Source organism: Nyctereutes procyonoides, unplaced genomic scaffold, assembly GCF_905146905.1.
Source record: "Nyctereutes procyonoides isolate TBG_1078 unplaced genomic scaffold, NYPRO_anot_genome, whole genome shotgun sequence".
Taxonomy (NCBI): domain Eukaryota; kingdom Metazoa; phylum Chordata; class Mammalia; order Carnivora; family Canidae; genus Nyctereutes; species Nyctereutes procyonoides.
The window spans coordinates 49,047,249-49,060,676 of NW_026575020.1; positions in this window are offsets into that span (position 1 = coordinate 49,047,249).

Genomic DNA, 13,428 nt, shown 5'->3' on the forward strand with positions numbered 1-13,428 from the left:
ATACACACTTTGAAGAGCTTGATGTGATGAGGAAATAAAACAGATGGATCTCTTTCTGCACCAGGTCCTGAGTGCTCCCCGAACCCCACGAGCCCCAGGGCCTGTTACTATCCCCATGTGACAGTGGGGAAGGACCTTGGTGCCTCTTCCTTCTGTCCCCTGGAGGACCACTGACCCGAGTCATGAAAGGCTGGGCTTGTGGGGGCACTCTCGGGATTCAAGGGCAGACACTGCTCTACAATCAGGACGACCCACAGCCCCCCTCACCGGTGTAGACCCCTCTGGGTGGAGGTCTCCCCTCACATCTCCCATTTCTGAGGCCTCCACCTCATCTATGCCTTTGTGGATGAGGCCCCAGGGGTCTTGTTTCCCTCTTCCCAGGGGCCCATCAGGACATCACAAAGGGCTTTCTCAGACCTCTCACCTCCCACCTGGAGGCTCAGGCTGCTGCAGGCAGGGTTGGCTTTGAAAACCACTGTCTTCTTTCTACTAAGCCTGGAAGGTCCTCAACACAGAGATGACACTCAAGAAATGCTACTTGCATCCCCAAGGACCCTAACCTGCTCTGGGAGGACGTCCTAGTCCTGCTTCTTCCTGTCCTCCTTCTCTCCCCGCTCTCTTCCATCCGCATGCAGGGAGAAAGGGGAGAAACTCTGATTTGTGAGATGCTGGTCATGCAGGACAGCAGATCTGGGAGGGCTCACCCCCGGTGCCCCCAGGAGGACCACGCTGAGTGTGATCAGTGGAGAACAGCAGGTGGCACAAATCAGAAACTCAGGAAAGCCTTCATAGAGGTGATCCCAAGCGCAGGAAAAATCAGCAGACGGGCTACACAGGAAATTTGGGCAAACCCCAGAGCTGCGGAACAAGAGGCCTTCAGGAACCATCAGGTCTTTGCTGAGCACCGGACCTTGGCCCAGGAGAGGAGAGGAGAAGACAGGAGACCAGACCAGGGCCTCATCTGGAGGAGGTAGTGTGTCCCTCAACAGCGAGATTTTAAAAATAAAGCCGTCATGGAGTGGTGAGAGTAATGCAGAAGGCTACCACCAGCATTAAAAACAAAACAAAAAAAAAACAGAGTAGAAAATCCAAATGCATTGCACGTAGCGGTGGTAAGGACTGTTTTGCGAGATTTGAGTTTTGTATGGAAGGACGGGTGCAGGAGGAGGCTGGATCAACACAGAAAATGCATTTTCTACCGGGGGTCGTCCCAGTTTGAGGCCCGCTGCTGTGGGTCAGGGCCCCGTGGAGGAGAGTCCAGGGAAGGTTCTCGCAGCTTCTCGGCCCATCTTGCGAGCGGGTCCTGCTTGGGCGCGGGATTGCGGGAGGGGCCTGCGGCGCCCCGCACCTGTGGGCGGCTGGCATTTCCTGAGGCTGCTGGTTGTTTGAAGGCTTAACTGCGGCCCGCCGGGAAGCAGCTCTTGCTGAGTGCAAAGCATTTTTGAGGGAGAAGGGGTGGGTGTGTGGACTGGCTGCTTAATTAAAACAGGGAGAGGTTGACATGAGGGACCTTTAGTGGTTTTTGATCTCTTTCTCTCTCTGCCTGCTTTCCAACTTGAGGGGGGAGGGAGTAAACCTTTTTCCGACTCTTTTTTCTCCTGCGTCTTCCGTCTTTCGCAGAGCTGGCAGGTGCCACTGGGCATCTATCTGTCCTCCCCACGGCCTCTCCTCCCCTGTCTCGAAAGTTCTGGGTTCTGGGTGCAGTTTACACACGGGGTGTTGTTTGTTGGGGGATTAACCCTTCACCCTGTTAAATGACTGTAGTCTTGGCCTTCTAAAGGGCTTTAGAAATATATCTGGCTTCCCTACAAAATAACATAGAAATACCTATTGCAAAGTTGGAAAATTTCTGCGTTTCCTTGCAAAAGAGGGAGTCACATAGGTATGGGGGCAAGCAGGCCCAAGTTCAAGTTCTGGCCCATCATTCATTAAGCGTGGCCTTGGGAAGGCTAACTCTCAGAGCTTCCCCTCCCTCGTCCATAGACTGGGTTGTCGGGGGGACGTATCTGCTGAAGCAAGGGAAGAGCGGGGTGCTGGGCTTGCCACGGTGACTCGGTTGTGCAGGGGCCGCCATGTGATTGTGGATGTCACGGTCTGTGTCTCTCAAGATCTTATGTCTATTGGTAGCCGTGGAAAGTCGGAGCCAAGAAGTAGATCACCCATGCAACCTCTTTATTTTCTACATGGAGAAACTGAGGGCTGGAAGCATGAAGGGAGTTGCCGACATGTGACGACTAGATCAAATGCATTGTACCTGCGTTGAGGCCCCTTTGCTGAGTTTATAACTAGTGACTCTGGAGGATGGATTTTGAAATATCAAAAGGGTAAGTGCTGCCCCTGCTCTTACTCCACGGGAGCATACTTGTGAGCACACCTTATTGTGTGGGATCAGCAGACCATCTGGTCATGATGGTCTAGGTTGCAGCAGAGCATGGCTGTTCATGAAACCCGCCATTCCTACACCTCTTGTCTCGTTCCAGGAAACCACTTGCAGGCAGGACAGCCACCGTCAGCCCATACCTACTTTCAGAAATTAAGTGTCCAGTGCAAGTTCACGCAGCTAATAGGTGATAGTTATATGGGCCTCCAACTGATAACTACTAATGAGGTGGGCACCCTATCACAAGGGAGACAGCAACCATCAGTGAAACTGTTGAGTTGAGGAGGATGTATTGATGCAGGCTGGCCAGGTATCCAAGGACCCAGAAGGGATCCCACAGGACCAGTCAAGAGGGTCCTTGGCCCCTTGTAGGATAGAAATCAAACAAGAGCCAAGAGGAAGTGAGGGCAGAGTTTATTGAAGGTACAGAGAGTGTGCAGATATAGACAGAGTGTCTGGGAGGCTCGGAAAGGAAAGGAGGGTGAGACTTATCTTATCTTTGCTTAGGGTCTCGGGTTTTTACTGAGGATTGTGGGCCAGCGTACGTGTCTTCTCAGGCATCCAGGAACCAAGACGAGTGTCTAAGTGTTCCCCATAAGTTACTTATGCCCTGGAGCCAGGGGTCTTGGTGAGTCAATAGTCTTGGAAAATGTTCATGACGAACTTGCCGAGTCACTCCTCAGATGTTATTTATTGTGCTGAATGACTCCAAAGAAATCATTAACTCCTTGACCTTTACAAGGAGAACATACATTATCTTTCTACAAGGTGGGTGTAAGGCTGGGTTGCAGGTCCTAGCAAGAATAGCAGCAGGAAGAGGAGCAAAAGCAGTAGTTTTTCATAAAATCCCTTAGGTTTCCCTGTCTTGGTTTCAACAGTGGTTCAAACTAGGAACCTGCTGGCTGGTGATGAGTATCGAAGCATCTAGTGAAAATCAGCTGTGGGTGATACAGACCTTCCATAGATCCCAGCACAAGCCATTTAAGCAAGCAATCCCCGTAAGGCATGATCCTGGATGAAGTACAACTGGAAAATTCACCCGCCATCTTGTCACATCGCTTTAGGTGACAATGAAGACTCATTAGGTTAAGTGTGTTAATCATACCTGTTGAAGCAAAACAGAGCCAGGTCCTCAGCTGTCCCTTCAGTCCGTGGATGTGTGTTCAGGGTTCACTGCCATACAGAGCTGTGACTGCTCCCTTCCCCTGGGGGCCTGAGGTGAATACATAGATGGAGCCATTCCTTGGTGTTGTGTGACTGTAAGGTGCATCAGGGACCTACAGAGGCAGATCCTAGTGTGGACAAAAGAGGCCTGTCCTTTCTCAGATCTTTGGGTCTGCTTTTCATTGTAACCTATAACTTGCCATACACTCAGCTTGGTTTCCCAAAGTCTTCTATTTGCAAGTGCCTAATAGTTGTTGAGAATTTCTTAGGTGCCAGGTGCCCCAGTAAAGGCAATCCCAATCATCTGTCATATAGTTCTCCCAAGAACTCCATCGTCTTATTTTGCACACGAGAATCTGAGACTCAGAGGGAGTAAGTTACTTGACCAAGGTTTACACAGCCAACCGGTGACAGAGCTGAGGTGACGAAGGAGTGACTCTCACAACCATGAGACTGGAGGGACAAAGTCGGTCTCCTCTGTTTGGCAGCTAGTTGACTCGGAGTAAGTGATAGGAGAGGACGTGAGGTTTGTTGGGTGGGTCTGCAAGCCAGGAAAGGCATTTGAAGCTGCTGACTTCTTAGAGACTCACGGTCCCGAATTCTAAATGAAGTGTTAAAGTCTGGGGATCATCAACACTTGATACAAGTCAGCATGTGGAGGTGGGAAGAATGGAAGGATGTATCCAGAGGTGGGGGCAGTGAGGCTCTCACCTGTCTGGGAAGCTGTGGTCATGGAAACCCTGCGTGCTTTGTAGTTGGAAAGGTCTGAGTTCCAATCCCAACTTCGTTTCTGACAGACTGAGTATGCTTGGGCAAATTTCTCAACCTCTCTGAGTCGCTGGTCTGGGATATGGTGAAGACAGGGCATGAGAAGGTAGGGAAGGCACAGGGCATGTAGTGCACAAATTGCAAAGACAAACAAAAACAAAGAATGACAACAACAACAGCAAAGCATTAAGAGGAGGTCTTGTGTATCCTTCATTCAGTTTTCCTCAATGATAACATGTCACGTAATTATAGTTCAATATCAAAAGGACACAGTACAATATCGGTGCACAATATCAGGGAGTTGACATTGGTATAATCCATAAAGCTGTTCAGATTTCACCAGTTTTATATGCACTCACGGGTGTGGATATGCAGTTCTAAGCTGTCTTATCCACATGTGTGGATTGGCATAACTACCACCACAGTCAAGATACAAAATTGTTGCATGGCCACCAGGCTTTCCGGTGTTGCCTCTATAAAGAGGCACTATGCTCACTCTTTCCTCATCGCTCCCTAAGTCCTGGCAGCTATTCATCTGTCTCCACCTCTACAACTTTGTCACATCAAGAATGTTCTACAAAATAGAACCAAACAGTATGTGACCTTTTGAGATTGGGATTTTACTCATCAGAATGTCCCTGCCAACCCCTGGGGCTTCAAAGCTCTGGGCAGAATGGCAGGACTTAGCCTTTAACAAGATAGGGTCCTCTAGAATTTCCTCTTCTATCTCTCTTGCTCAGATAGCAATAGATCTTTTTCTTCTTTCCCATTGAGTTTTTGTCTCATTCACAATAAGCCCTGTCCCTCCATCCTTCTGAAAATGAGCACAATAGTCTTGGGTCACTGGCTACCAGGGAATATGAACAGCAAATCATTCAAAGTCTAGTGGGTGAGGCTGGGGCCAGGTATCAGGGCTCTTATTCCAGGGCTGGCCCCCCTCCTAAATGGTTGTGTGGCCCAGCACCATGCCCATAGCCTACAGGGGCCTCAGTTTACCTCCACCTAGAACGAGGCACTTTGCTTAGGTGGTATTTATAAACTGTCTACATATATCTTGTTTCCTGTTAACAAACATGTTGAATGTCTGCTGGGTACAAAAGTGCTGTGCTAATTTTGCATGGGAATGGGGAGACGTGAGTAAGATGTGGTTCTTGCCCCAGAAAAGAGAAGAAGATGGACAAGGGAAGAATGAGCGCTATGGCAGGAAGAACAGAACTGACTCGAAGACCAGATCAGGGTGTGGGGATGCCCTAGGGCTATGAGGGCCCCATCTTATCTTCCCAATCATCAGCTCAATCCCTGGTAGGAGAGACTCTCACTCTTATAGTTTCTGTCCCTCACGGCTTGGTGACGTGCCCCCCAAGGACGACAGCTAACATGAAGTGCCTGCTCCAGGCTAAGTGGTTGACATTCATTCTTGATCTTCACAACAACCCAGTGAGGAAGGGACTATCACCAAAACCCATTTTTATTTTTTTAGTTTAATCATATAGCTATATTTTATTTACATATTTATCTTTTTTTTAAAATTTAAACTTTAGTTAACATACAGCATAATATTGGCCTCAGGAGTAGAATTTAGTGATTCATCACTTACCTACAACACCCAGTGCTCATCAAACAGGTGTCCCCCTTACTCTCCATCACCCCATCCAACCCATCCCCCACACATCTCCTGCCATCAACCCTCAGTTTGTTCTGACGTTAAGAGTCTCCTATGGCCTGTTTCCCTCTCTCCTTTTTTATTCTTTCCCCCCTTCCCCTATGTTCATCTGGGGTTTTTTTCTCCCCTTAAATTCCACATATGAGTGAGATCGCATGGTATTTATCTTTCTCTGAGTGACTTACTTCACTTAGTATAATACCCTCTAGTTCTGTCCACATCTTTGCAAATTGAAACCCATTGTTAGATGGAAAAGCTGAGGCCTGGTGTTGTCAAGCAGCAAAACCAAGGTCACCCAGTACTGACTGGCAGTTGGGATTCAAGCCTCCTGAGTTTTTAACTCACACTTAACCCTGCTGGGTATTTGGGCTCATTCCACTGTAGCCATGGCCAAGGGAAAGGGGTTTCCTATTCTAACCACCACCCATTCCTGGTGGAGCTTGGGTGTCTCGGCCCCCACTGCACGCCACTAGAGGGTGGACAGCCCCAATGGTGCGTATTTAGCAGCTACCACCTGACTAAGAACAAGTGTTCCTGCTCAGGGGAGAGACCACTATTTACAGCTTCCCTACAATAAATCAACAGTTGGTTGTTGGTCGTGTGGCCGAGAGTTTCCACCCAATCATCTCCATCCTTGTTAGGCTGATGATTATTTATTTATTTACGATTGTGGGGAACCCAGCCTGGCTACCAGAAGGCTGGAGGGAGGCCCAAAGAAGGTGACTGGGGAGGGAAGCAAGGTGAAGAGGTGTTTCGACTCCCACCCGGGAACCCCGAAGGCAGGGTGACAAAGCCAGAGTGCGCTCCGCGTGGGTCCGCAGGCCCTGGCTGTGGGTAGCTGAGAGCAGCAGGCCTTTCCAAGCGGCAGACACAGGCAATCAACAGTGGACAAAATAAACCAGTAATTGTACGGTGTGTTAGAAAGCCCGAAGTGCTCTGGAAAGCAGAACAAAAGGAGCAGAATGGAGGAGTGGGTGGCGGTGGCGGTGGCGGCGGGCTTCATTTGGGTGGCGGTGTTAAGTAAGGGGGTCAGTAGCATGGTTGCCACAGTAAACAAGGGTGGCCTCGTGGAGAAGGCGTCATCTGAATGAAATGTGACAGCAGCGAGGACGTGGCCTTATGGGTATCTGGGGAGAGAACATTCTAGAAAGAGGAGACAGCCAGGGGCAAGGCCTCAGGGACTGCTTCTTCCTGATAGAATATAAGCTGCCTGAGAGCAAGGACTTGGCTTTCTTCACTGGGTGAGCCTTAGGCCTGGCTGGGATGCTGGCCCAGGGTGGGCGCTGGGAAATTCGCTGAAGGAATGAACCATTTGTCTCATGGGGCCGAGGCCTCGAGAAGCCCGCATGGATGGGCATGTTTGACATCTCCTGCAGTGGCCCCCCACTCCGTCCCCTCCGTGGAAAGCTGACTGGGCTCCAGGAACCAGTTTTCCTGTGGCTCAGACCCTGCATTCCGTGGACCTCTGGTCCTCTCCCCTTCCCACGGGTGGAGACCCCTTCCAGGTCGACTACTGTCAAGGTTCTCTGGCCTCCATGTTGCCATCTCCAACTTGGGGGCCTTATCACATCCCCTCTGTGTGGGAGCCAAGCTAAACATCTTTGGGGACTGTTGTGCTTCTTTCATATTTCCCCATGAGTCACTCTCTCCATCTTTTTAATCATTTCTCCCCTGTGAGCAGTTGGCTAGGAGCAGAGTTCCAGTTCTTGGCTTCGAGGCACCATTACTTTGGGCTCACAGGCACTGGCCAGAGCTAGACAGCTCCCCATCCACCTTTCCTGGGGGAGCAGGGTCACCCACGGGGTTAGGGAGCCCCTTGTACATGCCAGGCCTTTCCTAAGTACTGGGGATTCAAAGACACAGAAGGCAGGCGCATGAATGAAAAATAGTGATGGTTAAATGTTAAAAGTGCTTTGAAAAAAGATCTTGGCACAGACACCCAAGTAGGGGACAGTCCTATCCACTTTGGTGACAAGAGGGATGAGAAAGGCTTATGGGGCATTTTAATGTGGGGTTAACAGCAAAGAATTTAGGGACAGATAGATCTGGATTCAAACTCTTGGCTCTACTACTTACTAGTGGTACAACCATAGGCACTTCACTGGTGCTGGCTAAAATAAGGTTTTCAACCCATAAATGGGGCCGTTGATGCCAGTCATATAGGGTTGCTGGAGGGATTAAATAAGATTATATGATCACTGGTAGCTGTCATGATAATGAAATCTTTGTCTACTCCCTGCTACACAAAGTGTGGCTCGAGAACCAGCAGCATCTGCCTCACCTGGGAGCTGGGGGATATTCAGATTCTTAGGCCACGCCAGACTCACTGAGACAGAACCAGCATTTTCACAAGATCTCCAGGTGATTTAAAGTTTGAGTATCCTTGTCCTCTGCGTAATACGATCTTATGAACTTCTTGAAATTCTGTGGGAAATGGTGGGATATGTGCCTGAAGCTGAGGTTCCGTTATGTTCAAGTGATTCCCAAAGGGGTTTTGGGAATGCCCTCGCCAAGTTTGCATTTTAGATAATTCTGGTGCAGAGTGGATGGGGATGGGAAATTTTCATAGGGGTCCAGATGAAAGGGGGTGGAGACATAAGGCAGAAATGAGGAGTGATGCAGAGGTGACAGGTGTGGGAATACACACCTAGGAGATGGTGTGATTTTTAGGTTTGGGGGTAGAGGAAGTGGGGGGTAATGAGCTGTTGACACTGACCCTCGAGTTTTTGGCACGAGTGATTGCTGAACAGTGATGCTTGGTTCACCAACATGGGGTATGTGGGAGAAAGGGTAGTTCGTGAAGCAGACAGGTGGTCGGTTTAGAAGACCTAACGAGGTGAGAATGTTCTGGGGAAACTAGAAATAACAGATGCCGTGTATATGCTCAGCTGAGTGGCAGCGCTGGTAACCCAAGGAGCTGCTGGTCACAGCACCAATGAATACAATGTGGACTGGGTTCAGGAGTGTCTCCCCAAATGCTTGTCCACCCGGAGCCTCAGAATGCGACAATATTTGGAAGTAGGGTGTTTGCAGATGTAGCTAATTGAGGTGAAGTCATACTGGGTTAGGGTGGACCCTGAATGTGATGGCTGGTGTCCTTCTTTTTTTTTTTTTAAGATTTTATTTATTTATTTATTAACAGAGAGTGCACATGAGCTGGGGGAGGGACAGAGGAAGGGGGAGAGAGAGAATCCCAAGCAGACTCCCCACTGAATGTGGAGCCTGACACAGGGCTCTATCCCATGTTCCTGAGATCGTGACCTGAGCTGAAATCAAGAGCCAGATGCTTAACCCACTGAGCCACCCAGGTGCTCCTGGCTGGTGTCCTTCTAAGAGGAGAGGACACACAGAGGGAAGGAAGCCACTTGAAGACACAGAATGAGATTGACGTGATGCAGTTTGTAACCCAGGGATACCAAGGATGGCTGGGGCCACCAGGAGCTGGAAGAGGCAAAGGTTCTCCCCTAGGGCATTTGGAGGGAGTGTGGCCCTGTGACACGTTGGTTTCAGACTTCTAGCTTCTAGAACTGTGAAAGAATAAATTTTTGTTGTTTTAAGCCACCCAGTTTGAGACTGTTGCAGCGGCCCCAGGAAACTAATACACAAGGTAAACAGAACACAGTAAGGTTCCTGGAACCATGTTTTAACTTCAAGGATTCGAATCACGAGTCTTTCCTCCCTTCTGAAAGGCTGGGAACTTTTCAATGAACAGGAAAAGGAGTTTCTCTGACCATATTACCCAAGAGCAGCCATAGTGAAAGAATAAGTGAATGAGCCACCTTGGGTGGCCTTGGGCCTGAAGTCCCAGCGCCCTTCAGGAGCCAGGGAAGATGCCACAAAGCCAAGACATGGCCCGTGCTTCCAGATCAAGGACATGGCCTCCAGGAAGTACATGAACTTTCTTCAAGTCCAAGGCCCTCACCTATCAGAAGAGTTGATGATCACATTCCTTCACCTGAGTTCCCGAGCTGCTGGGACAACAGAGGAGAATGGACACGGCACTCTTGGAAGAGTGGAGGACGCCGTCCGAGAGAGTACCAAGGAGAAGGCATTTAAGGTCCAGGCCTGAGACGAGCAAAGGCAGCTACAGAGCAGATGAGCTCCCATATTCCCAGCACCGCCAGTGCTGCTGGTGAGGAGACACCAGAAGCTTTTTAAAAGGCTACTGTTTTAATTGCCTCCCATTCATCCCATTGGTGAGGGAGGGATCCCTGCCCTCAGGTTATGGCAATGGCAGGATGCACAACACCTGACTGAATGCATCAACAGCAGATTATTAGTCACATATACCCACATCCCAGGGGAGGAGGACACTGCACACCATGCAGATCCACATGGGGGCTGCACTTGGGCATGGGGTGAATAACCAGAGGCCTTGGGAGGCAGGTAGGCTCTGTAGTATCAAAAGGGTGAGGTCCCCACTGGTTCCATGGGAGGATATATTGGTTCTGAATCATTCCATGGGTTGGCAGGGAACTAAAACCCACTACTCAGGGATAAGCAGGAGCTGTGCCTGGTTTCCTCAATAAAGGGATTGTTTGGTTGGGGGATCTCACCCATGGGAGCAGCCTGGGGAGGGGGCTTGTCTTTAGGACATTGAACGCCTTCCCAGTTTCCCTAGATGTCAAGGCAACACATGAAATTGGGCCTTGCCCTTAGCCCTTAGTCCTCAGCCAGGTGAGGGGAAATGCATAGCAAGGGTGGTATATTCTGGTATCTTCGATGCCAATACTTTCTCGTCCCTGGAGATGATAATGGGCCAAGTCTCATTGCCACATGTGTCAAGGCCCTGTTGAAATTACTTGATGGCACTGGAATTCAGTATGTTGGTTCTTGCCAACAGGTCTTGGAAATCCTACATGACATTGAGGTTTTGCTGCGATGGGACTTTTTTTTTAAAAAAAGATTTTGTTTATTTGAGAGAGAGAGGGAGGGAGAGCACAGAAGGAGAAACAGACTCCCCATTGAGCTGGGAGTCCGACTCAGGGCTCGATCCCAGGACGCTGGAATCATGACCTGAGCTGAAGGCAGATGCTTAACCAACTGAACCACCCAGGTGCCCCACTGGATTTGTGGTGAACATATGTCATGGGTCCGTCTTGACCCACTGAAACTTCTTAATGGACTATAGCTTTCTCTGGTCCCTTGTTGCCTCTGTCCTGACAATGGATCCCTAGGGCCTGTGGCTGAAGGCCTATCTCCACTGTAGGGCACCTAGGGCTCTTGAGTGTCCTGGCAGTGGGTCAGCATCTGATCTCTGAGGGCTCAGGAGGCCAAGTCATCCAGACTTTGGGCCTTTGTTTTCTATTCTGTGCCAGTTGAAGGGTAGCTGGAACGTGTTCACCTGCAGCATTACGTAATGATCCTGGGGAGAACAGCCTGTGCCAAGACGGTGGATCATTGTTCTCAAACACAGAAGTCTTTTGGTTTTGTGACTACTGTGTGGCCGATGGTCACATCCAGGTCAAGTACCCATTGTGTGCGAAGTCCCATAACTAGTTTCTAAGAGAGTAAGAAAGCTCAAGGTTCCTGCTGCACGAGTACACACGTACATGTGTAAAAGACCCAGGACTCTTTCATGAACGCACATGGAGGTGTGCAGATCAGAAAGACAGCCTTAGTTTATTTTCCTTCACCCCCCTCCTGTCGAAAATGGGAAAAGAGGCCTTCAGCAGTTTTCATTCTTTAGCTGCAAGTCAAATAAATCCACGTGAACCAGCGTAAACCAGGATGGAGGCTTCGCTCTAAGGATATGGGTGATTCTTTTGTAAACCGGAGACAGAATGTCATTGTTCTAGTGATCTATTGCTGCCTAACAAACCACCCCGAAATGTAGTGACTTCGAACAATAATCATTGATTGCTCAAGAATCTGGAGTTTAAATGGGGCTCAGTGAAGAAGCCTCATCTCTGGTCCGTTTCGTGTCACCTGGCCTGGTTTTACTGGGGACTAGAGGATCTGCTCTCAAGATGACACACTCATGGTTGGCAGATTGATGCTGCCCATCCCCTGTTGGGCTCAACTAGAGGTTGGTTGTACTTCACAGGGTCCTCTCCATGAGGTCTGTTTTTCATGGCATGGCTGGATTCCGTGGACAAGCGTCCCAAGAGACAGAGCCATGTGGAAGCTATTTGGCCTTTTATAAATGGTTCTAAATCCGTGCTATACAACACAGTAGCCACTAGCCATGTGTGGCTCTTGGACCCTCGAAACGTGGCTGGTGTGACCAAGGAACTGAATTTAAATGTAAATAGCTACATGTGGCAACTGCCCACTGCATCGGACAGCTGTCCCACTCTCTTGGGGGTGCTTTGAGCAGCCATTCTCAGCTCACAGGCCCAGGCTTGCACCAACCATCTTCATGGAGATGGAGAACTCTGCCTGGGAGAGGGTCACATGTTTGGCTCCATGAGCAAAGGTTCACCTCATCTGAACCACATGAGATGGGTCCCTGGTGGAAAGAGAATTTCTGTATCACAAGAGGGAAGGGGAACAGTGTGAACTGTCAAAAGCCCTATCCCCACAGCCTACCCCCACTGTGCCATATGCCTCGCTGAAGGGACTGGGGGTGGGGATGGCATCCGCTCGAGACCCTTGCTTCCCGGCACTGTGTTAGCCCCTGGGAACACTACTACAGAACTCACGCCAACAGTGAGGCGAGGAAGCCTCCTCATTCTTTCCCAGGCTGACTGGAGAACCAACTCCTGAAGGTACAATCACAAAACAGGGTGAAAAGTCCCAAAACAGAGATGGATGAATGCCCTGTTAGCAGACAACTCATTTTGTCTTAATTTGGCAAAAGAGCAAGCCCTGATTTTCCACAGTTTGCAAGCTGCTGATGGGACAAGATGTGACCTCTGTGTATTTCCCCCTTCTGAAAGAAGCATTAGGAAATCGCTCCAATTATCATTAAAAAAAAAAAAAAGACGGTTAAAAAAAAAATCAGAAAACAGAGTCCAGTCTCAGAGAGGGGCCAGCGTCTGGCTGATGGCTAGGCATGAGCTGTCTAAAAATAAAGTGAGACAGATTAATGAATGTCTTTAAAACAGAGATCAAACCGGAGGATGTAATGACACCGCTGACATGTGCTCCTTTGGGACTTTGTACTTCTTTAGAGAATTGCTCAAAACCAGGTTACCCAAGAGCTTGGGCTGCGTGCCCGCCATTCTCCTAATGCTGGGGAGGAGGCACTCGTCATGTCACGCCGGGCTGATGGCAGTTTGGGGGTGGAGGGCCAGCCTCCAGTACGCTCCGTCTTCTCTCCCTGTCCCAGCCCTGTCTGGTCAGTGCCGGGCAGTGCCTGGCCTCGTCCCCCACGGCCTCGGCGGGGTCAGGGTCAGGGCCGCTCGCTCTGCGAGCCCAGGTCTCTGTGGCATGGGCACCCCTGGGCAGGGGGACATCTGAATAATGGTTCTGTTTATTGGTTACTAACCCACTTGAATCCTCCCAACAA